At 42.8% G+C, this 14,914-nt stretch overlaps 1 protein-coding gene across 5 annotated transcripts in view; it reads left to right on the top strand.

Annotated features, from left to right (window-relative positions):
* The window catches only part of GRIA3 (glutamate ionotropic receptor AMPA type subunit 3), a 152,750-nt gene that overhangs the window by 68,910 nt on the left and 68,926 nt on the right, over positions 1 to 14,914 (top strand). The window lies entirely within an intron of this gene.

Here is a 14,914-nt window from a genome sequence, read left to right as displayed (position 1 = left end):
AGGTGCAGTTTGTTAAGTGGAACATGAAACAAGAAATAAAAAGCCAATGAAGTAGTTCTGAATCATCTTAAAGAATTCCCAAGTGAAAATATTGCTAATGAAAAATTCAGCTGGTAGTCCAAATGGCTCATCAGCACTTCTTGGTACATAACGCTCTTCGCACTGCACAGCCAGTGCTGTTGACAGGCTTAAATTGTGGGTGATAGAGTCTTTTGTGTGACTGTTTTGCTATGGCATGCCCTTTCCAGGGTTTGCTTTGTCCCAGAGGAATAGCCATACCCTCCGGCTGTCCCAGGGTGCTACCCAGGAGGCCTGTGCCACTGGCTGTGCTGGGCAGTGTACTGGAAGAGGTGTGATAACAGACACACATCACAGGGAGGAGAAGCAGGACAGTTCCCTGCTACCTGGGCTCACAGCAAAGCTGGTGTTGGTATGAAACCAAATCCATGCTGCTTGTTTATTCATAGGCATGTGGGAATTCACTTACATTAAGACTGGAAAACCCTCTGATTATTGCCACTTCATAAATTTAACTGTGGGTTTATAGTATGGGATAGATCAAAAGTAACATTTAAATTTCATGAAGCATTAGCACATCTCTTAGAAATGTTGTGTTGTAAACTAGCGGCAAACTGACCTCGCTGCCATTAAACCCTGGGAAATGCAAAAGCTATATTCACTGAGTTCCTTCGCAAAACACTCAGTTCCTGTCAAGTCTTGAGGTGTATCACTGAGGGCCAGTCTGCAGGGATGGAATCACTGGAGTCCCAGCCAGGTCCCATGGCTGCTGGTTACAGAGGGCAGCAGGAAGGAGGGAGGTGCTCAACAGAACAGCGCAAGCCAGGGCTGGTCCGTACATCTGAGAGCTAGCATGGTTGTGATACTGGTACACAGCTTTGCAGTTTACACTGTATTTAGTCAATCTGGTGGGTATTCTCTTGAGGGAAATTCATACAGCAAAGTGTAAGAAACTACTTCCCCCACCCCACCCCCCACCCTTTCCTGCAGAGCTTCTTGCTCACGTTCTTGCAAAAGGTGCAAAATGCCATACCCACAGCCCACTCTTCTGAAAATGATGCAGGAGAGCACTCCTGAGTCAAGCTTAAATAGCTCTTTGGGCCCACTCAGCTGAAGAACGGGCCTTTTGTTTGATATTTCTAACTCCATTTACATTTTGTTCTCTCTTTTTCTTACATTGTGCAAGTGAGAGGAAAAAAAAACCTAAACCATTCCAGCGCCTAAAATGAAAGCTATATACCGAGCAAACCATATAGTGAAAAACGAGTGAACTCTTTTCTTCTGTAAGAATTCTAAATTCAAACCTAGTGAAGTTGTAATTTTATTAAATGTTTGATTCGGCTTTCTATCAATGTGATTAAGCACCTGTGTAACTAGAGATTTGCTACTGGGGCCTCCAGGTTTCCCCAGACTCTACAGTACATTGTGTGTAATTTTGCGTAATTAAGAGCCTTTCTTTTGTCATTGTTGTATTGTGTAGAGCTCATCTCTGTACTGTTAATCTGATACTGAAAAACAATGACTTAAGTTTCTGCAAGGAAAGCCAGTAATGGTGGACCCCATGTTGATAGCTGAACAATTATTAGGTTTTGGCTTTTCTTTCCCTCTCCTCTGCCTACCTTGTTATCTTCTCATAAAGTAGTTAAAAAACTCACAAATATGTGTGGTACTTAAATCCATCCATCCAGTGTCCTCAAGGGAGTGGTGAGTTGCCTTCTTTTTAGCCAACTGTGTTTGCTGATAGTATGCCGCTGAGGGGAAAGATAACTCTGGATTTGCATAATTCAAATCTAGCATTTTATTGCAGTTTTAAAAGTCAGATCGGTGCTTTGTGTGGAGTCTAGAAAGTCTGCTCAGTTAACGAGGCAGTAACATCTGAGCATGATAACAGCATGCTGACTGCAGGTGGCTTTGGAGAGCTTGTCCCCAGTGAGAGCAAAGGGAAGCCAAGACACTCTACCTGTTAGTGCAGGATACTGATGGACAAACTCTGTCCTGCAGAGGGTTGGCACAGGCTGCCTCAGCCCGGCTGCCTTTTCATCCCTCTCCCTTTTTTTGGCTTCCTCAGGAGCGCATCCTCAAAGGCTGACCCTCCCATCACCGTCTGGGAGTGATGCCTCCCTCTGAGGGGTTTGCTATGGTCACAGTGGGGATGTGACACCTGCCGTTTCCTTTTCTCACGGACAACAGCAGCGCTTGCCAGCAACCCTGGCTTTCAGAAGCTTAAATAGGACTTATTCAAGAACAAAAGTCATAGCAGAAATAAACAGACTGTAAACCACTAAACAGTCTACACACGTGCTGAGTTTGCTATCAGACTTTTGGGCACTTGGCCAGGCCATTCAGCAAGCTTGTCAGTCCTCTGCTCCAGAAACTGTGTATTGTGGCTTTGTGTTAGCGCTTGGATTAAATAAGAGCAACCTCTTCACCTGTATCAGGCTGGTCAGCGTGTGCAGTTCTGTTCCTTTGATGCTTTTTTTTCAACCAGTTCAGACCAGTGTGTACCTCTCTTCCAAAAGTGTGGGCTTATCTAAAGACAATTGCGCATCTGAGGATTTTCTTCAGACTTCAGGGACTACTGGAATATTCTGTACCTTCCTCCAGTGATGTGCAGACAGACATGTGAGTCAGTGACCTTGAGTATTCCATATGTCTTTAGCATCTGGCACATCTGTATGTCCCTGTGTTTCCAAGATCTGAAACCTGTCATTTCTCTTCTCAGGGCTGGCTGGTACCCAGGAAAGGATCTCTCCCAGGTGCCCCCCCTTGTACGTAAATGTAAGGCAGGGGAAAGAGGGCACCCCAGCTCCTGCTCTGCCTGGGTAACCTGCTTTGTGCCAGGTTTCACTCTGCAGCACAGATGGTTTCATTCCTCTTCCAGAGAATCTTGTGATGGGCCCCATATTGTGTCCTAGAGGTGGATGCCCTGCCCAGATCACCTCTGGCCCTGACTTTTCAGCTGCAGAGTAAGGGGAAGCAGAGAGATTAATCGTCATTCTGTTAAGTTACCATCTGTTGGTTCACTTGCCCTATGGTTCTATAACCACTGAGCATGTGGATCCATATCGCTCCTTGCACAACAAAACTATATCCAATTTAATCATCTAGTGGCCTCTCAAGCATACAGATAGCAACACTTATGTCATGCAAAATTCATAAGCTCCCCACACTTCTTGTCCCTTGATGCTAAAATATTCCAGTGTTCCTTCACAGATAGATATAAAATTTTGTTCTCATAAACAGAAGAACATTTTCTTCTGAGAACTAACAGTAAGCTTTAGCCTGTTCAACCGTGTATTTAGAGACATGTTTTTGAGTTAAGAAATATGTTTTTCTTATTCCCAAGATAACAAGCTGTATTTCAGACTAGAGTGGCTTTATGTCCATTTAAAAGAAAATCTCCTGGGGGAAAATAAGGAGGAAAAAACCCCATTCAGCATTAAAATGGTGAAACTTTACAAAAGACCTGTTTATTCCAGAGACTGCATGCTTTTATCAAAAGGACACTATCTCCAAATGTTGTCATAAAGGTTAGGCTCCACGGCAATGTCTGTATTGAGTGGAGGCATCTCACAAAGCCGAAGCAATATTACAGTAGAGAATGCAGTCCCCAAAATGTTATGGCGACAGTCAAACTGTTAGAGAAGACTTGAAGTAAAGCATCCGTAGGATTAAGAAGGCTAATCTGGTTGACTGAACTCTGTCCAGTGCAAGCACTGACTATGACTTGACCTTAAGTTTGAAATTAGGAAGATGGTGTGCAAGTTTCCAGTACAGCTGCAGCTGCATCCCTCTGCAGAGCTGCTGGGATCTCAGAGGAGCGTGCTCATTGCACAACAGCTTTTACATTTGGAGTGTCATAAGAATAAATATAAAGTTGCAGTACTGAGTTGACCAACAGTCATTAAAACCAACAACAATAAGGGAAAATCAACACTGCTTTCACGTAAGCCTCCTGGTTTATGTGTTACGTTATAAACAGGTAGTCTGGTGTGGGTTTGCCTGTGTTCTCTGTAACAATTGAAAATACAGTAACTGCCTACAACCACACGAGGAGGAGCAGAGCTATGGGTAGCTTCAGCTTCTGCTGTGCTTATGAACCCCATGCTGCCGTGCCCTTGAAGGTACCGCGCCGCGTGGAGCGCAGCCTGCAGAGCTGTGTGCCCCTGCCGCCTTCTCCAGCCTCGGTGCCATGGCCATGTCACAGCCCAGTTTTATCCTTCGTGCAGAGCAGAGGAGGGGGTTCAGCCCAGGCTCCAAGGGTATCTGATACGTACGGTGTTGTGTAACGTCACTGAGAAACTGGTACAGTTCATTCTTAGGTTTCCAATCAATTAGAAACTTAAACATTTAGGACATTATCTTCATTAGGCGCCCATGAGTATTGTTGAAACCAGGATCTAAAGCAGGATGAAAGGTCACTTCTGTCCCTTCGCATCTGGAGGGTTTCAGCAGCTCACAAGTCCATGTAGGCGTGTGGGGAGGAAAGGGGAGTTCCTTAGGTCAGTCGCCCTCAGGACTGTAGCTAGTGGAAGGTAAGCAGAAAACGGGCATGTGCCAAAAGGGCCTGCTCCTGTCAGCTCTGAAACTAATAAAGGACTGAAGGTGGATTACTAAAGCAGAAAGAATTAACATCATGAGTTAATCTGCCCCACATATAGCTCATTTCACATATACCCGAGGACAGAATTTCTAGTTTGTAAATAGTAACGTCTCTCCAAAGCCATCATCCGGACTTCATAAAGCAAGGCAGGTTCCAAATGACAGGAATTTAACAGAGTATTAGTCATGCTGCAGAATGACTGAGGTAATGGCACACAAAGCTTAAAAGTGTTCAAAAGACATTAAAGCACAGTTTTAAATGTATCTGATCAGTAATAATAATAATTAATACAGAATGTCTCACCGTAAATGTGCAAGCTGCTGTATATAGAAGACTGCTGCCAAGCAACTCCGATTTCTTATGCCAGAGGCATATGAACCTGAAGTCACCATTAGAGTTTTTATTTTTCTGTGATAGTAGCAATTACTCATTTTATGTTTTATGATAATTCATGGGATATAAATGCACACACCAATGCACACACATGCATCTGCTTTTGGTATTTTGCATATTTTTACCACAACATTTGTAGTATGCTTTTATGCAGTTAGAGGCATGTTTATACAGCAACCTCTGCATTGCCATTAAATGTACAGGGAACCAAAATCTTTTCTCAGTTACGCTGCTGCAAGTATAGAGTCAACCATTACTCTGAACATTATCCTGGAGACAGTATTTAAATTGATACCACTGTGCTCATAGAGAGATTGTATTTGCTTTGAACTTCAGTTAATAGGTAGCTGTAAAAGCACAATTTGCCGCATAGTTCGCCTGCCTTTGCAGCTTTTCAGTGCACAGAATCTGTGCGTCTGTGTTTGCCCTTAGAAAGCCTTCTGAGGGTCCCACTCATTATTTAGCCTGTGTCCACACCGTGTGAGCTGCTTCTGCAGCTGGCAGTAATTGTTACCCTTGTTGACAGGAGTCTCAGGAGAAAAGTTGGGTCTGAGGGCCATTTGCAATAGCCTCTCATTCCTACATTTGATGTACTTTGGAAGCAAGCGTACACGCTGATGCTTTTCATGCGATACCTGGACCGTGGGGAGAGGATTTGGTCTTTCATTAGCTGTACGGGTATTTTTTGAAAACAACGTTTACAAGGAGTCTTTAAAAGATACACAGTATTTGAGGGAAAGGGAGAGCTGGCTGGAATTTGCTCGACCCATGATCTCCTGAGGTTTTTGTCCCACTGTATTTGTCCATCTCCCCATCTGTCATAGCTCTAGAAATTTTTCTCACCTCTTGTAAACCCCTGGCTGATTTTAAAATCCTTCATTCACACATCTCCTCCAGGTTTTAAAAGTCAGTGTTGTACAGAAGTTGCTTTGTTACAATCCTAGCATTTAATGTAGCTCTTTCTTCTCCATATAAAGGATAAACCCTTTCATCTTAACAGACATTACCTTAATTTCTGCATCTGTCTCTCAAATAGTTTAATGCTTGAAACTCTGCTTCTAACCAAAGGCTTTCCTTAATTAGTTTCCAAGGCAACCATCTTGGCGACAATTCAGATGAACCAACTGCAGGGAGAGGAAGGAAACACACTATCAAAATGAATAGTAATAGCACAATACCACTGTGCAAACAGGCGTTGTACATCACCAGAGACAGCGTGATAGTTCTGGTGTCTCATAAGTTCATTTACAAGGGGACAAGTCCTAACTCAGTAAAAGAAGAGCTGCACAAGAGCGTATGTCTTTTTCTCACAGCTGACTAAGCTGGGATTAATGGCTTTGGTGCAGTGTGAATCACGGTCTCGGGGAGGAAGAGAACCACTGGTGCTTGCCAGGGCCCCTCACGCACCAAGGTTTTCCCAAGTGCATTTCATAGAGCACATTTACGCTGCAGTTCAAACAGCGAGATTTTCGGAGTGGGGACCACCCCACTGGGCTCTTTTAGCCCAGATCCCGGTGATGCAGAATATGAGACACTAGCAACTGATAGCTACAGCCTGGCAGGGGGAAGTCCCTAAATACGAGGTCCCTAGGTGTGATGCAGAGCTATGGTACGTTTGCTCTGGGCTACGGGTGGGTTTGGATCAGGCCGTAATATGGCAAAGCACTGCCCCAGTGGAAATCGCTTACTGCTTGTAATTATACATTCCTATGGGATGCCCGTCTCTTATCCCACCTTCGTGCCAGTGCGATTCCAGTGGCCTCTGTGGAGCAGCTTAAAGCTACCGGGGGTAGCCTGGGCGAAATTCATGAAGAATCCGGCCCTGTAAGTCATCAGCTCAACTTCAAACACAGACTCATCCCACAGTATTCAACCAGTAAGATGGAAAAGAGCATAACAGTTATAGAGGAAGTTAAGGTTCTCAGGCTTAAAAAAATCCATATTACTAAATATAATTTTTTTTGTGTCCCACTATGGGCGTGCCTGTGTCGATGTTAATGGCATATGTACTATTGGAGGCTTGTTCTTCCAAATCATGTAATGAATAAAATTATCAACAATATGCATAGACCCTTAGAAATACCCTGAGTATCTTCTGTCATGGGAGAATGCATGTAAAGAATCAGAAAAGAGAAATATTGCTGTAACTTTATTACCTCCTATGAGTAAAATGGCCTCCCCTGCTGCATAGACTAAGTCTACTAAAAAATAAATTAACTCTTCGTAATCTCTTTCAGTTCATGGTTTATGCACCAAGTTATACAGGGAATATTGCAGCGTGCTGTTTATAGTGAAGCAGAATAAACCTTTCAAATGCCTTCAAAGCATTGAAAAGAGCAAATTGAATGCAATTCTAGTCACAGTAAAATTCCATTTATAATAAAAAATTTAAGAAAAAGTAACCTTGTTTTTCCTAGAGGACGTTGCACTGTTGTGTTGTTGGGGTTTTTTTTGTAATTTCATAGGGCATTTAAAACAGAAAGGAAATGCTCAACAAGGAGGCGGGGGGGGACATGGGGGAAGAATGCCTACTATTCAGTATTTTTCGATCTGCTTGAAGGCAGTGCTCTGCAATACAAAACCCCTTCCAAAAGATTCTCATGTGAGCATTGGGACTGAAATACTGCGACACTTCTGGGTTACATCCAAATAGTATTTTGAAGTGATCCTGACATGCAGTAATGGTTTATATAAGCAGAATTCTGTTTCCAAGGACTCTTGTTCAATTCCAGGGAAGAATACTGAATTTTTACTCTGACATGCCAATGGGCAGTGTGAAGAAAATGGGAAATTTATGTGTTTTTAAAATTAAAGACTGTGTGCCTTAGTTTACCTCATTCCTTCCTGTCTGCCCCAATGGATGTACATCCTTTTATATTTTGAGCAGCTAAGACTGAAGGAGTTTCATTTACCCTATGGGATCTGAGAAGTAGTAGTGAGCATCAGTTATGTTTGTCGGTGATTGCAAGAGCGTACTCTTAAGAATGTTCAATATACAGTTTCACGGTATTGAAAGCCAAAAAGGACAGTTGGGTATCATCTCCTGTGTCACAGAGACTAGGCACGTGATGCAAAAATCACTGAGCACCTGCTTGTTAATGATGTGGATGTGCCTTCAAACTGTGTGACGGTGCTGAAGCATTTGTGAGTCCTGCAGAAGGTTTGGAAAACTAAGAATAAATGTAAGATTACTATTATTAAGTCTGTGTGAAAGTGACTTTAGGTGTTGCGAAACTTAGTGAAGGATGCTAGTCTGGAAGTCAGTTCTGATAGCGCTGATTTTGCTATACCTGATACAGAATTGTAGAGAGCATTCACAGCTGCCAAGAAGCAAGGAAGAGACCATACATGAGGTTGGAAGCGAGGACGTTATTGTGGTGGGACCGTGTTATGTGGGATAGGAACTGGTTGCCTTGTAGGCTGAAGGAAATTTAACCATGAACGCTGCTAGGGAAAGGCAGTCAGCTCTAGCAGCACACAGCTCTGAGCTACAAAATGACTAAGAAATACTGGTGTCTTTGAAGAGGTGGTTGTGTGTCAGTGAAAAGCATGTGATGGTTACTGAGAAGCTTACCCATCTGAACAGTTAACAAAAAACTCCTGTTCTTTTGGGCTCTCTGGAGTATAAGAGCAGAGATAGCAGCGGTACCTATTTGCTCTCAGGTTAGCAAAACCTCGTGTCTCTTCTCAGGGGTGGTGAACTGATGCCTAAGCAGCAGAGGACTTGTTTCCACAGGGCCTTGTCTGATGAGCAAGTGCAGCCCTTGATGGGGTCAGATGCAAAATAGATGGGTATTTCAGAATTTATGAGAAGCAGAAGGAAGGCAGAATACAGCGAGGACCTTTGTGTACCTTTTCTGCCAACTAATATGAATTTCAATTTCCCTGCACTCTTTGGAAGACCTGGGTAAAGAAACAGAAGTTGTGGAGACCCAAATATACTACCAAATGAGTTGTCTTTAAAAAGTTACTCAAGCTTGTATGACAGCAGTGCATTGAAAAACTTCAGACCCAAGTAATTTTTTAACATCGTACCAAAACTTCGTGTCAGAATAGAGACCATAACCCTAATCCCTTGATGTCAAGGTTGTTGCTGACCTTGTGGTTGTTCTCTGACCTGAGAAGGGTTAGAGCCAGGAAAGAGAGAGGAACACAGAGCACTGAACCGGCAGATCTAGAAGGTGAAAACAATGAGGAGAGTGCTGTAGCACAGTTTGTCAGTGTCAAAATTAAAGCATTTCTGGCACTCAGCACAGAAAGCTTATGGTGATTTGAAATTCCCTGTCCACATTTGGGTTTTGTGTGAGATCTGAAGCCTCTGTGAAATTTCAAGTAAGTTTTGAATATATGATTTCACAGGGGCTTGAGAAAGTACTGGAACCTCTGTGAAATTACCTTGGATGTAAAATCACTCCATTATGATTAATTTTCAAGGGACAATATTTCTCAAAGAATATACTAGAACTGCATAGACAATGAAATGATCTCTTTCCTAAAATGACGTATGTGTGGAAATCACTGCTGTGCTGCTGCAGGGGAACATATTTAAGTCATTTCCTTCACATAAATACAGTTGCAAAAATTCCTCCAGAACACAACTGGATTTTTACTTTAATCTCACTCAGGAAGCTAAAGAATTCACTGATGAAAAATTTCTACAAAACATCTCTTCAAGGAAACTTCCTGCGAACAAGTATCTTCTCTTGAGAATATCTTGGCAAAATAAGGGGCAAAGGTCTTGCAATTTTGATTATCCCTTTCATATGCTACAAAAAATTATTGCTATGATTGTAACACCCCCCTGTATCTGATCTTGGGTTTGGTGAAATAGCTTCAAGTGATGAAAGACAGCGTAAGTTTTGATTGATTTTGACATGAAAGTCTTTCTATTGAAGGACATGACTTGTGAAGAGAGATGCAGTCCTGAGAGAGAGAACACTGTTCTCATCTGTCTAAACAGAGAGATTTTGATATAAAGAAAAGTTTATTTAATGAATTTTTATTTGGTCTAAAGAGTAAATAATTGTGATTATGGATGTCAGTTACCAGGATCATAAACCTCTTCATCTCAGTGTCCTCCAGGAACTGATGTTTTGCAGTAGAATATGTCCTTTAACAATAGCTGTGCCAACAGATTAGTTAATCTGACAATATTGCTAAATCATACCAGGTAGAATCAATTTAGGCAAATTGTTTAAGTGCACAGAAAATTCACAGAAAAATTTGTCAGCACACTGAAAGAAATTAGGAGAAAGCATCAAACCCTGAGAACCTGTGTTGTTGCGGTTTGCAATATTTTTTCCTAAGTAATTTCTAATGTAACCTTTTATACACAAATTAAATGCATATTCCACTACACAGTTTTCAACGAGCAAATGTCAGATTAGTATGGGAAAAGAAAGTTTAGACATATGGAGGGAGAATGAAGTACAATACAGCTTTCAGATGTTGCATTTAATTACTCTCCAAGGACTAACATGCACAACCATCATCTATCTGGAGATTGCCTAGAAGTAAAATTTCACTCTTGATGTGACTATCATCAAGGAGAGAGGCAAGGGAGAGAAGGGCAGAAGAAGGGGGCCAGATGGGGAAAAACTTCAATAAAGTGCTTCAGAGGCAACTCAGATCCCTGCTTCCACCGTGCACATTTTCGTCCCCCTCTAGGAGATTCCTATTCTCTAGGATATCATCTCCCATGAGAGATAACATTGCAGCAGAGCCAAAAGCTGTTTGAAAAATATTTTATAAGCCCAAACAAATGATCTTGATACTGCGCTATAGAGGAAAGCAGGATTTTGGTTATGAGGTGTAGTCACAAATTTATAAGGTGGCAGTTGCATGGAAGTAAAATCCTTAGGTCCATATACTGGACAAAAGTACAAAATCTAGCAGTTGGGACTGTGTATGGATTTGTGACATTCCCTAAAGGACGTGAAGCCATTGAAATGGTGGGTGAATTAATCTCAACTACATATGGAGTTATTTTTATCTGCAACAAATAATACATGTATGAAATCTTCATCTTAATATTTAACACATTCTTCATTTAATATTTAGCTCACATTTAATATAGTACTCATTCTTCATATAAATGAAATCATTGTTTACTGCATATTTTACAGCACCACAATCCCTGGTGGCCAGATTCCCATCCCATTAATACTAAGCAAAGAAATAAATCGCTCCATGGGTTTGCACCACTTGTACAATCATTAGGTTTTTACCCTTTGTACGAGGGAAGCTGCTTCTGCCGAACGTGGAAGTCATAGAACCATAGAATCATTTAGGTTGGAAAAGACCTTCCAGATTGTCAAGTCCAGCCATCAACCTAACACTGCCAGGTCCACCACTAAGCCACGTCCCTACATCTACGAGTCTTTTGAATACCTCCAGGGATGGTGACTCAACCACTTGATGGCTTTATCTCTGTTGAATTGAAGGCAGGACAAGTGTCACTTGTTTGCTGTGACAGGCCACCGCTAGCTGTGACAGATCTTTTGCCACCACAGGATTACGGTTCCTTTGGAGCCTCATGTATCAGTGCTGGTGTTGGTGGTGTGATAGAGACAAATCATGATGCCAAAAAAGCTACTTTTAATGCATTTATTGAGGGAAGATTGAGCCTTGTCCAGTTTTTATAACCCTCAGAGGGAACTCACTATTTCTGCAGGAGCATGTGTGAAAATTGAAAAACAGAGGAGTGGGCTCTGCAAACTTAATAGTAAAATGGATCTACTGAGATTACAGGGGATCTGATTTTTACTGTGTATCATCTGGTTCAATGAAGAAAATCCTGTTCATATTTCAGAGGAGCTTTTATTTTCCGCTCTCCTCCTATTGATCCTACCTCTCTCTGGAAAACGTACATGACAAGGGGTGACCTGTGCAAACTAAACACAGTGAGGAATGATTATGTATGGCTGTCAAATGCGGTTGCACCTTTGCTCACACTGTAAGGCTGCAGAAGGTAACTACGCTGCTGTTAGCAGTGCGCTGGCCCCAGAGGACTGAGGTGCGGTGGCTGCAAGCCCCAGGGGCTGCTCCCCCACTGCAGAAGGGGCTGCCGGAGCGGGAGGGAGGCCAGGGAGAGGACTCTGTTCCAGCTGGAAAGGCTGTTTCGGTTTCTCCTTTTCTTGAGTGCAGTACGCTGCAGGTGCCACTCAAGGCAAGTTAAACATCCTTGCTAACATACCGACAGTTCCTTTTTGGGCCTTGACTTCAGTTTGTATTTAACTAATTGGGTTGTCACTCTGACACTGTGTTCGTCTGCTTTCTTAAGTGTGTCCTGAAGACCAAATTAGCCAGTGCCGCTGGTCCGATAGGGTGCTGCATCACAGGGCACAACTTTCCGAGCATTTAATTCAGTATCAGGTAGGAGCTGCTCAGATCTGAGATAAGCTTTTAAGTAACTCCATCTTCAGAACAGAAATGCTGTCAATAGGGATAGAAACTAGAATAGGAGAGAAGACAGTGTGCTCCACAACAATTTCGGCTTGCCAGACAGTTGTTGCTGTGCTTGTTATCCATGCTGTTCCCATGAAGTGCAATCAACACTGATAGCTGATCCTGATGATGCTGTTGAAATTTTTTTAGACCTGAGTCCGTTTATCTGTTTTGCTTGTTTGCTGCTGAAAAGAAAGAATTGTGCTATGACTTCTGGCATTTGCACGCTGCTTTGAACGCAAAGGTGTCATAATTGTATTTTTATAGCAAAGTATAAAGGCATGTTACTGCTCATGTAGCTGGAGGTAGCTAAGCTCTCCTGTCCTTGGAAATATACACGTATATGTAAAAGTCAGTAGAAATTAATGAAGTTAAATGTGGGCTTTTTTTTAAAAAGTGGAACCCAAATCAGTAAGCTCAACAAAGACAACAAAATCCTTTTTTTACTCTGAGCTTATAGAAAATCTCATTTTTCTTAATGTCTTTTAAAAACCTAGGAAAGAAGAGCTCTGGAGTTAAACTGCCTTATTGTTCCCAGATATGGTCAAAATGGAAAGACACATTACAGCAGGTCAGATCTCTGCCTGTCATTCCATTTAAGTCGCATATTTCTGCCACTTGTCAGGTATGAAAAGCACAGTAAAAATCTTTAGACCTTCTTTGTGGCAATACTGCCTGTCAGCATCAGTATTTTATGTTATGGAAAGATCTAATAGACTCATAAAATATATCAGGGTTTTGAGCTGTAGATGAGGGTAGTCTGTACTTCTGTAATCTAATTTTTTTTATTTCTTTTTTTCATTTGTAAATAAAGGATGATAAATAACTTTGATTAAACAGACTATACTGACCAGATGGTGGTTGATTCAAATGAAGGGAAAATGAGCTCCCAACAGGTATTAATTGGATATGGTAGTTTCCTTTTCATTGCTGCCAAAATCATGACAGCTACTTCTCGAGGTAAAAGTGCAAGCGTATCCTCTTCGTTCATGTTTTCCAATGACTCTTTAAAATCAAAGCCTGCAGAGGCAGTAAGGTGGATTTAAAAGTGACTGAACTGCTGGGCTTAAAGGGTTGTGATCAGCAACGCAAAGACCAGCTGGAGGCTAGTTACTCTTTCGAGTACCCTAAGGGTCCTGGGGCTAATACCGTTTAGCCTCCCCATTAATGATCGGAAGGTTATGGGGTGGAGTGCACACTCAGCAAGTTAGCAGATGATACCAAATTAGGAGGAGTGTTTGATACACCGGGTGGTTGTGCTGCAGTACTTTGATGGGCTGGTGAAGTGGACAGAGAGAAATGTGATGAAAGGGAAATGCACAGCCCTGCACCTCAGGAGCAATGACCCCATCCACGCACCGGTCCAGACTGGGGAGAGGCTTCCTGGCTGGAGAGCAGCTCTGCAGAGCAGGAGCTCGGGATCCTGGCAGGCAAGTTGAGCACAAGCCAGCACTGCACTCTGACAGCAAAGGCTGCGTGGGATTAGTATGGTCAGCGGCTCAGAAGGGGTGATCCTTCCTCTCTGCTCAGCACTGGTGAGGCTGCATCTGAAGTTCTGGGCTCACTGGTGTAGGAAAGGCATGGACAACCTGGAACAAGTCCAGTGAAGGGTCCCTACGACAGTTAAGGGTGGGGCTGGAGCATCTGATGTAAAAGGAAAGGCTGAGGAACTTGGGTTGCATAGCCTGGAGAGGAGAATGCTCACGGGGGAATGTTAGTAATACCTCGTGGGAAGGAGTGAAGAAGATGGAGCCAGACTCTTCTCAGAGCCTCGCTGCGTTTCAGTATCTCGGCTGTGCTGAGTGACAAGACAGGAGGCGAGGGTGCAGACTGAAATGCAGGAAATTCTGTTTAAATATAAGAAGAATCACTGGAACAGGCTGCCCAGAGAGCTTGTGGAGTTTCTGGCTTTGGGGATATTCAAAACCTGACTGCCTGTGGTCCTGAGCAGCCTGCTTTAGCTGCCCCTGCTTGGAGCCTGGGGCTGGAATAGGCAGTCTCTAGAGGCCCCTGCCAGCCTCACCTGCTCTGTGATTTCCTCCATCCATAAAGGAGAAATTACGTTTCCCTTTCATGAATCAGAGACAAGCCATGGATATTTTTTAGAAGACAAAATAGGACTGCTCAGTCCCGCCTACCAGACTTGCACTATTCTTCCACTGCTTCATTTCTTCTGAGCCCACAGAGTCCTGTCTTTCATTAACCCATTCTTTCCTTGCCTCTGGTCTGTTACTGCTGTTCACCTACACACTCTGTTCTCACCATCCTAGTTCCTAGTCAAGTCCTGGGAGAAATATTCCAGCAAAACCCCTTGATCTGTCTCCATCACTACTGTCTAAAACAGCTTCCCTGCCTTGACTTTCATCTAAGAGTTCACCAGTCTCCTTGTAACGTTCCTTTCACCTTTAACTCCATTTAATTTTCATGGCCAGAAAACCCAGATCCATGTTCTAG

The sequence above is a fragment of the Falco peregrinus genome, chromosome 13 (genome assembly GCF_023634155.1).
Source record: "Falco peregrinus isolate bFalPer1 chromosome 13, bFalPer1.pri, whole genome shotgun sequence".
Taxonomy (NCBI): domain Eukaryota; kingdom Metazoa; phylum Chordata; class Aves; order Falconiformes; family Falconidae; genus Falco; species Falco peregrinus.
Note: the sequence above shows the minus strand (reverse complement) of the source record. Positions and strands in the feature narration are given on the sequence as shown.